The sequence below is a fragment of the Ranitomeya variabilis genome, chromosome 2 (assembly GCF_051348905.1).
Source record: "Ranitomeya variabilis isolate aRanVar5 chromosome 2, aRanVar5.hap1, whole genome shotgun sequence".
Lineage (NCBI taxonomy): Eukaryota > Metazoa > Chordata > Amphibia > Anura > Dendrobatidae > Ranitomeya > Ranitomeya variabilis.
In genome coordinates, this window is record NC_135233.1 from 594,369,629 (window position 1) to 594,383,568 (window position 13,940).

At 43.8% G+C, this 13,940-nt stretch overlaps 1 protein-coding gene across 4 annotated transcripts in view; it reads right to left on the reverse strand.

Moving 5' to 3' along the window:
* Positions 1–13,199, reverse strand: part of CBFA2T3 (CBFA2/RUNX1 partner transcriptional co-repressor 3) — a 34,613-nt gene extending 21,414 nt beyond the window's left edge. For all 4 annotated transcript variants that reach the window (XM_077288431.1, XM_077288433.1, XM_077288432.1 and 1 more), the window contains exon 1: positions 12,814–13,199. The gene's annotated coding sequence lies outside the window, so the exon portion shown is untranslated. The remainder of the gene's footprint in view (positions 1–12,813) is intronic.
* Positions 13,200–13,940: the final 741 nt, after the last annotated feature.

Here is a 13,940-nt window from a genome sequence, read left to right on the forward strand (position 1 = left end):
GGGTTCCACGCCATCAGTCCATCTGATCGTGAGCTTCCAGTCAGTCCTAGTCCCCATGATTTTGCAGCGCCCCAGAGTCCTGGTCGTTGCAGTAATGTCGCTCTGCCACTAAGGGGAGTGATGTTACGTCTGACTGCACTAAAGGAGTTCACCTGACCAGGTAGCACTCACACTACACTTCACACTCCGGCCACCAGGGGGAGTGGTTCTATTTAGTAGGCCACTCCTCACACTCTTGTAAAACTGGGGGTTGGACAGGAAGACAGAGAGAAGTAGCTGGGAAGAGCCAGAGAGAGGACCTGTCAGGGATGGGATCCTGACAGATTCCTAAGAAAGGACAAGAAGCGAGGTTTATTGTGCTGAGTGAGAAAACGGGAATACAGCAAAGAGGCGATAGGACCAGAAGGAGTTGTGCTGTAAGATCGAGGCAACATCCTTCTGAGGCGCAAACAGTCGGTGGCCGGAACGCCGAGCAAGTAAGAGACTCCAAGCATTACTACAAACCACGGCAGGACAGCCAATTATAGGTTGGCTGTCTCACCCAAAACACCTAAGCAGACAGCGGAGGCAGCTGTGGGAGAGGGGCGACTCTAGAGTCCCGGAAGAACTCCAGGCCTACCCCGTCATACGGGTGCGTCCCAGCCATATCATCTGGGGGACGGAGAGAATGAACATCAGAGACAGACAGAATAAGTTGTGAGGACTATCCCGGGGTGCTCAGCAGGGAAGGACTACAACACACAGCGCTAGAAGGTAGACGCTGATTCCCACCTGTTAAGGGGACTCCTGATGTGCCTTCGGACCGGCCGGTCTCAGACAGCCCGGTTAACAGTGCCCTGGAGTGGACACCTCGAGACCTTCAGTAAAGAGGTAAAGAGACTGCAACCTGGTGTCCTCGTTATTTACTGTGACCAGTACTGCACCGCACTACCACCACCATCCACACCTTTCATTGGGCGACCCTCAGCAGGGTCACGGGCCGGGTCTAGCCACCGTGACAATCCCAGAGCAGAGACTCGGTACCGGGTACCCCTCGGCCCTGCGGCAGTGGGGGCGCTACAATTTCAGGTGTCTTCTGGAAGCTCTAGCAATGTGGTCCATGTGCCCACCCGAACCAGAGTCTTCAGCAGATCCACCTGAACTGGTGAGCCATAGCAAAAAGGATCTTCCATTGACAATCCAACATTCTGGATCCTTTTCTCCCAAGACATTATACGTCTGGGGGAAAGTCGGGAGCTCCCCATACACATTAAACTCTTGGCCTACACCAGCTACAAGGAGTACTGATGCCTTCTAAGTGCAACTTATGCTCCTAAAAGTTGTCACCCACCTTGCCCCAATTCTAGGCAGGTCATAAGTGCTTATGCCTCGGACTCACAGCATCATATATGAATATAGTAAGCATAATATGGGTCATAAAACCCCACGGCTGGGCCGGGACCACAGCTGGAATATGGATGAGAAAATATTACTAGGTCAACCTTTCTCAAAAGAGACCACAGAGGACCACCCTACAAGAAGACCGTTTTGGGTGGTCGTCCCCAAGAGGTTTCACTGTATTTGTAAATAAATTGTAACTTGCTTCCTTACATATTTGGATTGTTTCTGCTTTTCCTATGAGTTATCCTGGTGCTGGCACGGCCGGCCGAGCCTATCCATAGTAAAGCACCAAGCATGCTCTCTATTATAAACTCGCTGAGCATAATAACACCTTTAATACAGATCTGCACCCGCTAATATCCCATCTGTTACAGATCTGCAGGAAGCAGTCAGCCACAGACACATCAAGTCTAATGCTGAGTGCATGGGGTACCGGAGGATAACAAACCACCTCCGAGCACAGATCGATACAGATCCGAGCAGCAGACATTGGCAGGTTACTATCCCCCGGGTATCCCCACTGTATATCTAATATATGCTACAGTGTCCAGTGCGTAATAATAACGACAGCCCTCGCACCTCCGGAGATTTATACTCACCGTCCTCAAAGACGTCTTACGTCTATTGTTTGTCGCAGATGTTTCCTAGTTACTCCTATTTCAGGTAAAACAATATCCAATAATAGATTGAGATTAGTCTCCAAAATACAGTTCTGCCCATCTATCCCAAGACATATGGAGATGAGGGTATGACATCTTATATATATTTGTCATGCAAAGACTAAAGTTGTACAATTTTTACAGTGTTTGATGATAGTGTGCTCTGATTCTCTCAACTAAGGAGAAGATGGAGAAAAAAAATGTCTCCATCTTCTCCACTGTGCCAGTTACTGAAAATCGGACTGCACTCAGATGCCATCCGAGTGCAGTTCAATGTTTTCCACGGACTCATTGATTTACATGGCCCGATCCAAATATCGGATATTGGAACTTGGGCGTGCTGCGATTTTTTTTCCTCTGACCGTCTCTTTCCGAGGAAAAAAAATCAGACTAGTGCACGGCCTCATAGACTGACGTTGGTCTGAGTACGATCCGATATTTTGTGACCGAAATACAGTAGTCTCTATGAGCCCTAATAGTAACCAATTTGCATTCAGCTATAAGAACATGCCAAGGGAAACAGGGTGACTTGTTTGTCCTACAAGAAGGTCCCAAGTGCCCATTTAAAGGGATTGTCCCATAACAACATACATTACCTATTCCCAGGAAAGATGGTAAATGTATGATCACTGAGACCTCCTACTGATCCAGAGAATGACTGGTGGGGTTCTCAATGATCAGACACCCAGCAATCACACATTCATCATCTACTCTTTCGTTATGTAATATATAAAGGGAATCTGTTTCCCGTTTTTTTTTCTATGTAATCCGAGAGCAGTATGATGCAGGGGCAGAGACCCTGATTCCAGGGATGTATCACTTGCTGGGCTGCTTACTACAGTTCAGATAAAATCACTGCAGATCTAGCAGTGTATAACCTCACCCACACCACTGACTGGCTGCTTTCTAGGTACACTGTGCATAGGCAGAAAGCTGCCAATTAGTGATGGAGGCGGGGTTACACAGAGCAGGAGGACTTCATGGCATGAGACATCTAGTCCAGTAATGATCATCTCCTGCAGATTTTATTGAAACAACAACACGTAGACTAATAAGCGACCCAGCGCTGGAATTAGGGTCTCTGCCTCTACATCATGCTGCTCTCAGATTACACAGCGGTATTAAAAAAAATGTTCATTATTTAGGATTTTTGGGGTATCATTATCAATATTCCTGCTATTGTGGTATATGATTCCCCAGAAGGTCTTGGGTGGGGAGAGTTTTCTGTCTTTAGGGCACAGGGGTCAGTGGTGTCCTGCAGGTCTTCACTGACACCGCAGTCATACACCACTTTACTTTGGACCATCACACCTCGCTCACTGCCTAGGGGAGCGGGGCCATCAGTGGATCCTTTCTGCAGCACATCACATATCACCTTGTCTAATGAACCGTCTGCAGAGCCTTCCCCGACTCTTTGACAGACAGCCAAAATGGGGAAGGCGAGATAGAAAGCAATCTCCCTCAAGGCTATGCCGAGACATTTTTTTTTTCTTGCCATAGGCATTTTTTTCCTGTTTCTTACAGAACTTCAGATGTAAAATATAAAAAAAATAATTGGCACGCTGCAAAAAAAAAAAAGCTAGGAAAGGAGGCTTGTGAAAATGACATATTATAATCTGCTTCCAATAACAATCAGCAGAATTGTGAATGCAGCTCTGGATTATAATCACTTAATGCCTAAATGAAGCCCTAAGACAAAGTGTAAAATCTGCAGCAAATTTTGGGAGGGCAATGTCCACCCAAAATTGTGTTGTTTTTTTTTTTTGTTTTCTTTTTTCATGTCAATTTTAGCTGTGAATTTCGGAAACTGCAGAAATATCTGCAGAATTTAGTGAGGATTTTGTGCAGTGCCGGTCAATTTACGTTGTGGATTTTCCCTATTTCACAAAATCCCATCACATTGCTGGTACTGTTATATGCAGTGTGAGCAAGAGCGTAGAGTATGTTCCCAGGATACCTTTCCAGACGGTGTCGGACTGGCTTCGGAAAGGCCCACATGTAACATTGAGTTTTGGCCCCCACATGTAAAAATAACCTGACCCTAGTGCAAAAATTTACTTTTGCTTCTATGTAATATTAATTTGGCTAGCTTGTTTAATGAATGATTAGGTTATATTTTTTTTTTTTGCACATTGTGAATGAAGTGTAATAGCACTACCCATTAGTAATCCTTCAGAGCGGCCTACCGGAGGATTCTACGCTTCTCCAGTGGGCCAGTCCGAGCCTGTTTCCAGATGTATGGGATATGAAACGTTACGAAATCTCATTCATGCGCAGCAGAGAAAATCCGTATTGGAATTTTTCCGACCCTGTGGATTTACCATGTTGAGGATTTCACAGCAAATTTGCAGTGTCTGTTTGGCGTATGTGTCAGTTGTATCCATAAGGCTCCATTTACCCGATGGAGGCCAAGAGACTGACCTTTTGGCCTCCTTTTTTTCCGACCTTTTCGAACAGGTTAGCCTGCTTTGCTATTCCTTAAAGGGACTTTGTCAGCACAAAATGACTGTTCAAACCAAGCACAGATGCAGGGTTCACCCCAGTTCAGTGCATGTTTCCATCTACTTGTTTTCCATGTATCTCCACTAGAGATGAGCGAATCGATTCGTGGGACTCCGGTCCACCGTCCAGGTCAGTGGTACCTAGAGGCTAGACAGGAGGCTCGTGAGTCTTGCTTTTGATCGTGGCACAGATAACATTGCACCAGCTCTGGAAAATCAAACGTCAGGGACGCCGGAAGGTAAGAGATTTGGATGCTGGGCCAGAGTCCCACAAATTGATCCACTCATCATTGATTGACAGCTCTGGCTTTAATTAGGTGTAAAACAAGTAGGTAAGAATCTGCACTGAACAGCTCAGCTGTGTCAAGCGCCTGTGCTTGGTTTGAACAGTCATTTCTTTAAAAACCCCAGAACGTCACCAGGGTGATTACACACATCAAATACTTTGCAGAATTTCTACAAATTCTATTTGTGTCCTTGGTCTATTATCTGCAGCCAGTATTTGTCTCGGTGGGATGTTAGGGGCCATAATCTCTTTCCAGCTGGAGGATCCTGGGTTGAATACGCCCGATTAAAAGTGTTCTGTTGCACTGAGCGGCTGCGTCTTGGCACCTCCGCATCCATCTGTCAGGGTATAAATGATAACCGTCCCCCCTTTCTCCCCAAAACCAAGTTGTGCGGACTTCTGCCAGACAATATAAATGACAGTCTGATGATCTTTGGGTTTTGTGTTGTAATTGTCCCCGGGCGTCTGGATCGCGCGGGTTGTCAGCCATGTCACTCTAGGCCTGTCACTCACACGCTTCACTTTTGTTTATATAAACAGGTGAATTGTTTGATGCCACAATTAAAACCATCTGCCATGCAAATGACTGCCAATTAACTCATCCTGTTTTAATTACCCTGATAATTGAACTCAATGTGTGGAGAGAATCACAGAGAAATACTAAGTGGTCATAAGGTTCCAAAATCCACCCCCCCCCCAAAAAAAAAAAAAGAAAAAAAAAAGAAGCCCTGACGACTTAATATTTAACTCATTTTCCCGGGAAAGATGGCTTTGTGGCGCTGTGATATGGCCGCTGGACTGGCGCCAACTGTTAATGTGTGATTATTTAATTGTACACATGTACTAAATCGCGTTAGACAGAAGATACCGATCCTAAAAGGTAGTTGGTCACAAATAAGGTTGCCTAATTAAAATGTATCAGTATGGCTACGACTAATGGATTGTGTCTGTCCTGTCGAAAATGCCGTTTGTTATCATAAAAAGCTGAGCAGAATAATATATAGAACTAATTTATTTCCTTTAATATCTGATTTTTTTTCAGGGCTTAAGAGTCCAGAAGGCGGTCCAGGATGTTCAGGTAGGTAGAACCGCCGGCCAGTCCCTGCACTGCGTTCCGATCCCCGTCCGATTTATACGGTCGTCTGACACTTCCTTAAGAGAACCAGCACTTCCCCATGCGGTGAATAGAAAATGTTGAACTTTTCTAAAAAATTGAAAAGATTGAAATTAGGGTAACACAAGTGGCATAGCGCTGATGCATAGCGCATGTGGACCATTAACTGTCTCTGGGTCCCTTCCAGTAGTCGAATATTTGGACCCCTTTATTCACCAAACCAATGGATTTTAAGACAATATTGATGTAATTAAAATAGGGCTAAGTTTACATTTCCGTATATTCAGGAATTCATGTGCAAAAGTACCCCCCCCAAAAAAAAAAAAAAAATATATAATAATAATAATAATAAATCTTTGGGTTCCAGTTTGTGCCAGTTTGGAAAAAAAGAAGAAAAAGTTCTTCAAGCAGGACTTTTTTTTTCCTATCTGAACACTGAAGCAAAGTGGAACCCAGACGGACCACCCAAAAGAATCAATGGGACCCCTTTGCTTTTGTTTCCATCGTTAGTGCAACAGATCTTTTGCACATGAATTCCACGGATCTGTTTCTTTAAACAGAACAGACAAGCGGAATGTTGGCCCCACGGCTGGCCCGCCGCCTCCCTGCCCACATCTCTAATCATCATCGTCCTCCTGTCCTGCTGCCTGCCTGCGTAGATTGATATGCAAAGCACACCAGTCATACCCTGGGTATAGTGCCCGCCGCCCCTTTAATATTGTCTTTCATCTTCACTAACTCTTTATTCACTAAGAGCTGGCCAGCCTGTCGTACAGTAACTCTGTCTCTGCCTATGCAGAGCACATCATTCAATATGACTCATTATAGTGGGAGCTTTATCATCTTGCTTGCCTTACATTGAATAAAGTTAGTGCCCGCAGGGTGTCAGGATGTTACACACCTGTCCCAGGTATCCCAGGCTCTGCTTCCTTCACCTCGGCCTGTTGCCCTTTGTTGTGCTCCACGTTGGGTTTTGCAGGTTGCCCTCCATGGCTTAGTGACGTCATCTCCATGATCCTATTTAAGGCCCATTAGGACACACACCTGTGTCTAAGGATTGAGATTCAAGACTTTGGTTTGGCGAACTCCTTCTTCTGTGCACGACATGCTTTAACTTGCTTCATTCCCTGCTGACTTCCACTTCATCCGTCCTGCTGCTCACGACGTCCTCACTCCCCACATGCCACCCTGCCACTACACAATAACAGATCAATCATGTTGACTAAGGTCTGCCATTGACCAATTTTCTGTCCAAATGAGTCCAGATGAAAGATTTGGGAAATAAAGCCATTTTTGGAACCAATAGGCTCCGGATCAATGAGGTTCTAGGTAAGGGCTCCTTCTCACTTGCGAGAAATATGTCCGAGTCTCGCAGGTTAAAACCCTGCTCTGGCGCCAGCACTCCAGAGCGGAGCGTGCGGCTGCACAGCAATACATGGAGCTGCATGCTCCGCTCTGGAGTGCCGGTGCCAGAGCAGGGTTTTAACCTGCGAGACTCGGACATATTTCTCGCAAGTGAGAAGGAGCCCTTACCCTTAGGCTCTGGATCAATTAGGCTGTAGGTAACCCATAGCCTCCGGATCAATAAGGATCTAAGTAACCCATAGGCTCCAGATCAGTGAGGTTCTAGGTAACCAATAGACTCCAGGTCAATGAGCTTCTAGGTAACCAATAGGCTCCAGATCAATGAGATTCTAGGTAACCCATAGACTCCAGATCAATGAAGTTCAAGGTAACCCATAGCATCCGGATCAATGAGGATCAAGGTAACCTATGGGCTTCGGATCAAAGAAGTTCTAGGTAACCCATAGGCTCCGGAACAGTGAGGTTCTAGATTCCAAATAACTAAAGTTGACTACTTAGCCAACTTTCAACATCTTAAACACAACACAACAATGACTCATGTTTCTGAAATCTCATGCAAATGGTGAAAACAAGACCTTGCAATGTTATCAATCTGGATCAGGGCACCATGTTACAGATCCTGCCAGTGTTACTTGGCTTACGCCAGGCTGAAGCATTGAGGGGGTGGAGGTGTCTCTGCACGCTGAGTGCGGGGATGATCGCGCAGCACAGATAGCACACTGTTTGCACAGAAACAGAAGGGCTGGCGCTGATTGGTATCACGGCGTGTGGATGGCACGGTGCCACCCCTGACAAACCTTGGAGGGAAGAAGAACACTTAGAACTGGTATGGGATAAATCACAGTGCTGTTGTCAATCATTTGGGATGAGATGGTATGTATCAGCACAAATCCCCGGATCCAGGTAGATATTGGTGCCAGTAACTTCCTACTGAAACTTGACATATTTGGAAGTTCTCATTAGCTGCTCCTGAGAAAATCCACCAAGATCCAATTGTGCCACAAAAACCGTAACAAATATCAAACGCCCCCCCAAAAAAAGAGAAAGTGTATTAAAAAAGTGTCAAGGATTGGCAAGGATCTTAATAAAATCTGGAGGAGGCCACAAACTGATAGACCATCAGACAAAAGCCTTTTTAGCTGTGCCATGCTGAGAGTAATGGCTGCTCATCTCCTACCTCTGACCAAATATGAACCAGCCAAGTGGATTCCAAACATTCCAATCGTGCGCTCCAGAAGAAGCCTTGCCTTGCGAAACAGGAAACTGTGTCATGTGATGCTTTTTGGCTCTGCTGATTGGGCGCCCACAACAGGGAGGTGCTTACTATCCTCCAACCCCTTAAAGGCAATTTAATTTTTTTTTTTTTTTTTTTTTTTAAATTTGCAATTTTCTCCTTTGATATAGATTGCAATGTTAAAGCCCCCAATCATGTAATATGTTCCTGCGCTGATGTGTATAACATCTGAAACATATCCGCTGCACATAATTATTGAGCCTTTGTTTTAATCAGACCTTAAATTGGCTACAGCATCCATAACGGGGACATATCCATGAGCGCAAACCAGTAAATGAACCCATAAGAGTCAGTTTTCCAGTTAGAACTTGGCAGGACGTCTCTTCCTGTGGGACTGTCGTGATCTCATCAGTACCACAAAGGAAGTGTGATATCAGAGGGCAAATTAGGGAAGATTGGGTCAATTTTATTCACCTCCTACCAAATAAATAGAATTAAACAAACATGAAAGAGGCTTTTCGGTATGAAAAAAAAAAAAAAAACTCTTCCCTGGCTGCAGTTTGTTTTTAAAAAAAATAGTATGAGCTTTACTCATCCTCCTCTGGTCCAGCGCTGAGTCTCTGACGCTGCTTCCTTGTGTCTTTATCTGTGCCGTCAACTTGAGCAGAACTGAGCTGTCACCATGATGTCAGCACTGCAGAAGCCGCAGTTGGACCTGGGGAGGGTGAATATTGCATACTTTATTTATTTTTTATTTTGTAACAAACTGCAGCCAGAGAGCATGTGATTTCGGATGCTGGAAGACCCATCTTTCCATTCAATGTTCTCTATTATTGGCAACTATAGAGGCCACAACTGGTCAATATTAGAAGTCAGAAGATGCAGATTCATGGGGTTCCAACTTATGAGACCACCACAGACCTGAAAGTGTCTCCAACTTCCATATATTCCAATGCAGTGTGATGTCATCATGTCCTGATAGCGAAATGTGACATCTTTCACCCTGGCAACTTCTACCTAGGGACACTGAATCCAGACATCTCCTGGGCCATGATACTAAATTGCAACAGGGCCACCCCCTACTATGTCCCATTTACAATAATTGGGTTTTCTTATGTTACAGAGGGGTCTTTGGGCCCACCCCAACACGGAAAGTGCAGCACCTATAGCCTTAACCTCTGTATGTTGAGTAACATACATGAAAAATAACATGGATTCCAAAAGTGGTGGTGGTCTATAAATGACCCCAGAAGTGACCCTCCAGTCGTGGTGTGAACTTACCACTTAAAGGGATGGTCCAGGACTTTTACATTGATGGCTTTTCCTTAGGATAGGTCATCAATATCTGATTGGTGGAGGTGCGACCCCCGCCACCCCCGCCGATCAGCAGTTCCCAGGGCTGGTGTAGGCTGGATGTGGACAGTTATAGGATAGTGGCCGCGGCTGGGTACTGCACGTCTGCCCCCCATTTGATCCAAAAAAGGGAACGGGAGCACGGGGACAGATATAATTCTGCATAAAAACATATATATGCCACTCAGGATCTGTAGTAATGTGGGTGACAACTGCTGTGCAAATGGTAATGGCTTGCATTACGGGTTGTCAGCTTTGGAAATCCAGCTTCTGTAAAGCTTAATATACTAGTAAGAGGATGACTCACAGACATACATTTTAGGCAATTAGAATCATAAAGACATAAACGTTAATTACATAATTATAATTTTACACCCCTACAAAGCACAAATACATAAATTCCTGTAAGCATCCACTTCGTCTTGTTGCTACAGAAAAAAAGTGAAGCAAGTTCCCCCCCATATTACATAACAAAGCCGACATGCCACAATTTCTCCATTGCAATGCCGCAGCTATAATGCAGCAATCAACTGAACACAGGCAGAGGGGAATAAACTCATCTACGCAGATGTAGCAGTGCCGAGTTCGTCATGTGGCGCTGCCCACTGAGCTGTGGTTTTACATAGGACTGCAGGTGCATCATAATGGTGGGCAAACATTGGAACCCAATAAGTGTTAAGATACAAGTTCAGATCTGCCACATCTATAAAACTCATGAAAATGGAGCCCTGACTCAGTTTTTCTCACCACTTTTTGCTTTGATATCTGAAATATTAGTTGTAAGACCCAGTGCTGGGATGAGCTGTCGCAAATAACGCTCTGCACATCATAGATATAATACACTTTCTTGGATGCAGGAGCTTTGTAAGTCGCCGTGAAAAGTCTTCAATTTTACCGCTTGTAGTGATTTGGATTTACTAAAGAAATTTTACAGGATAGATACATGGATGGATGGATAGAAAGATTGATGGATAAAAGAATAGATGGAGAGAAGGATGGATAGAGAGATAGATGATGGATAGATAGATAATAGAGAGATAGATAATAGATTTATAAATAAACAGATAAATAGTAAGATAGAAAATAGGTAGATAGATAATAGATACTGTAGATAGAGAATAGATAGATAGATATTAGATTATTAGATAGATAGCAGATAGATAGATAATAGATAGATACTTAATAGATAAATAATAGATAATAGATAACAGATAGATAGATAGATAGATAGATAAATGATACATAATAGATAGATAATAGATTATTAGATAGATAACAGATAGATAATAGATAGATATATAATAGATAAATGATAGATAGAAGATAGATAGATAATAGATATATGATAGATAATAGATAGATAAATAATAGATAGATAGATGATAGATAAATAGATAGGTAATAGATGGATAATAGATGGATAACAGATAGATAGATAAATGATACATAATAGATTATTAGATAGATAACAGATAGATGATAGATAGATAATAGATAGATGATAGATAGATAATAGATAAATAGGTAATAGATGGATAATAGATAGATAACAGATACATTTTGCAGGATGCTGCTGCCCCCTTACAGACGCCCCCTGTAGACGTAAACATGAAATCATTTACCTATGGAGAACTGTCATGAACTGAAGTCCCCTGTAACCTGCATGGTTGGTGGGTGCCGTTACGGGGGTCTATGACTTTAAAGCCTCCCTGCTGTCAGCAGCCAGGTGTCAGGGTCCTCTGGTACAGGGTGGGCTCTGTCTCACTGGGTGACAGACGGACTGTGCACACAATACCCAGGCAGTGCTTAGATTAGATCTTGTACTGCTTGGGAGATGGCAGGGCTCACCTCCAGTCCATGAAGCATCCTCCTCTCCTGACAGATCATGGAAGCCCCCCATCCCCGGACTACACCAACAAGAAACAGCTTCCTTGTAATGACTCTAGGACCTGAGTGCAAGCTCCACAGCCCGATCTCCCCCAAATGCTTCACCACCAGGCACGGTTTGTTTGTTTGTTTATTCACTTTCTCTGCTAACTCCACGCAGAAGATCTCTGGATCTTCTGTAGAACAATTTCCGAGTCTGGAAGCTGTTGGAGCTGGGGGACCTGATCCACCCCACATTAATTGTATCAAGTGTTTATGAGAATGCAAAATATTCTCCACCAGCCAAATATTATAGGAGTATATTTACAAAACACAATGATGATTGTTTACAGTTAGTAAAATAAGGAATGGAGGAAATGAGAACACAAGGACAACAAGGAAACACAGTGTCCTGTGTGGGGTCACCTGTGAGTGCCAGCATGCCACCATGGCAGAGGGGCAATAATAGTGTAAAAGTCATGGTGAATGGGATGCCAGGAGGGCAACTGAGATCAGAGACATAATGGGGTCTGCACAGTCCACATAGATAACAGATAATACATAGATGATAGACAGATATCTGATAGATATATAATAGATAACAGATAATTGATAGATGATAGATAAATATTAGATAGATACATAGAAAATAGATAGAGACATAGATAGATAATAGACAGATAATAGATGATGATTGATTGATAGATAATAGATATATAACAGATGACAGATAGATAATAGAAAGATACATAGATAATAGATATATAATACATAGATGATAGATAATATATAGATAGATAATAGATATATAATACATAGATGATAGATAATATATAGATAGATAATAGATAGATAATTAATAGATAGAACATAATAGATAGATAGATAATAGAAATATAATAGATGATAGATAGATACTAGAAAGATACATAGATAGATAATAGATATATAATCCATAGATGATAGATAATATATAGATAGATAATAGATAGATGGATAGATAATAATAGATAGATGGATCTATAGATCGGTCCATGCTGCTTCAGGTCACTCACCTTTCCCAGGATCAGACTGGAGCTGGAGGTTACAGCTCCCCAGGCACACTGATGGGTCCAGGCAGAGGGGGCTGCACCATGTCACATCCTGGGCTCCCCCATCCCAGCCTAGAGGTGCCTGTTACAGGCAATGTCCCCAGTGTCTCCTTGCACAATATGCAGAGCTGTTCCTGCAGTTGGTGGCTAGCCCCTTCCTTCCTGGCCACTTTGCAATCTTTGTTGCTTTCTTTGTTGTTGTTTAGATGCCTGAGTGACAGTGCTGCCCCCTGCAATCCCAGGTCAGGGTGTCCAGAGGGTCGGTGTCCTGCTGCAGCATGTCCCGTTGGCTTTGCAGTGCCGGCTGCCTGGATGATGCCTCCTCCTTGCTTGGCTCTCAGCCTCACACTGCCGCTGCTCCTCGGCTTCTCAGCTGAGAGATGCACAGGCTGCAGTATCCAGAACGGCCTGCAGAGGGAGCTGAGCTCCTGTCTCTGCTCTGTTAACCCTGTCCTGCCCTGTAGACAGCAGACATTGCCTTTTCTTTAGAGGGGAGGTTTGTCCCAGGTCAAGTTTGTCTGTTTGGGTGCAGCACTTGCTTAGTTGTCCATATATATTTCAGAACATGAAAGCAACAAAAGCAACATGTCATGATATCCATCATCCTGCACAGCAAACCTAGAGATTATAGATAGCCCTGCTCTGCTAAAATGTGGCAGCTGCTCAGGCTTTAAAGGTTGCACATATGGACTGGCAGGGTAATCCTAATAGAGCACCACCATGCCTGCAAACTAAGCCTGGCAGTATGTGCAATGCTGTCTTACCAACTTGTCATATGTGCCATGGGATGACGCCGGGCATCGGGCTAGACCGCCATGATACCGGGCCACTGAGATCACATGCTACCCTATAATGCCCAAAATGCCCAGCCATGCAAGCAAATACCCAATGGTCCGTTAGTTGATAAGCTGTGATGAAAGTTTTGTGACTTTTTGGACAAAAATGTAACTTTTTCCATGTGTTTTTTTTTTTTTTACTAATAGTTCATTTTTTTATGGCATTTTATCACACTTTTTTGGTTCCCTGGTCCTTTTTCCAAAAGCACCAGGGAAAAAAAAAGAGCTCACTCATAGATTCACTGTGAATTCTAC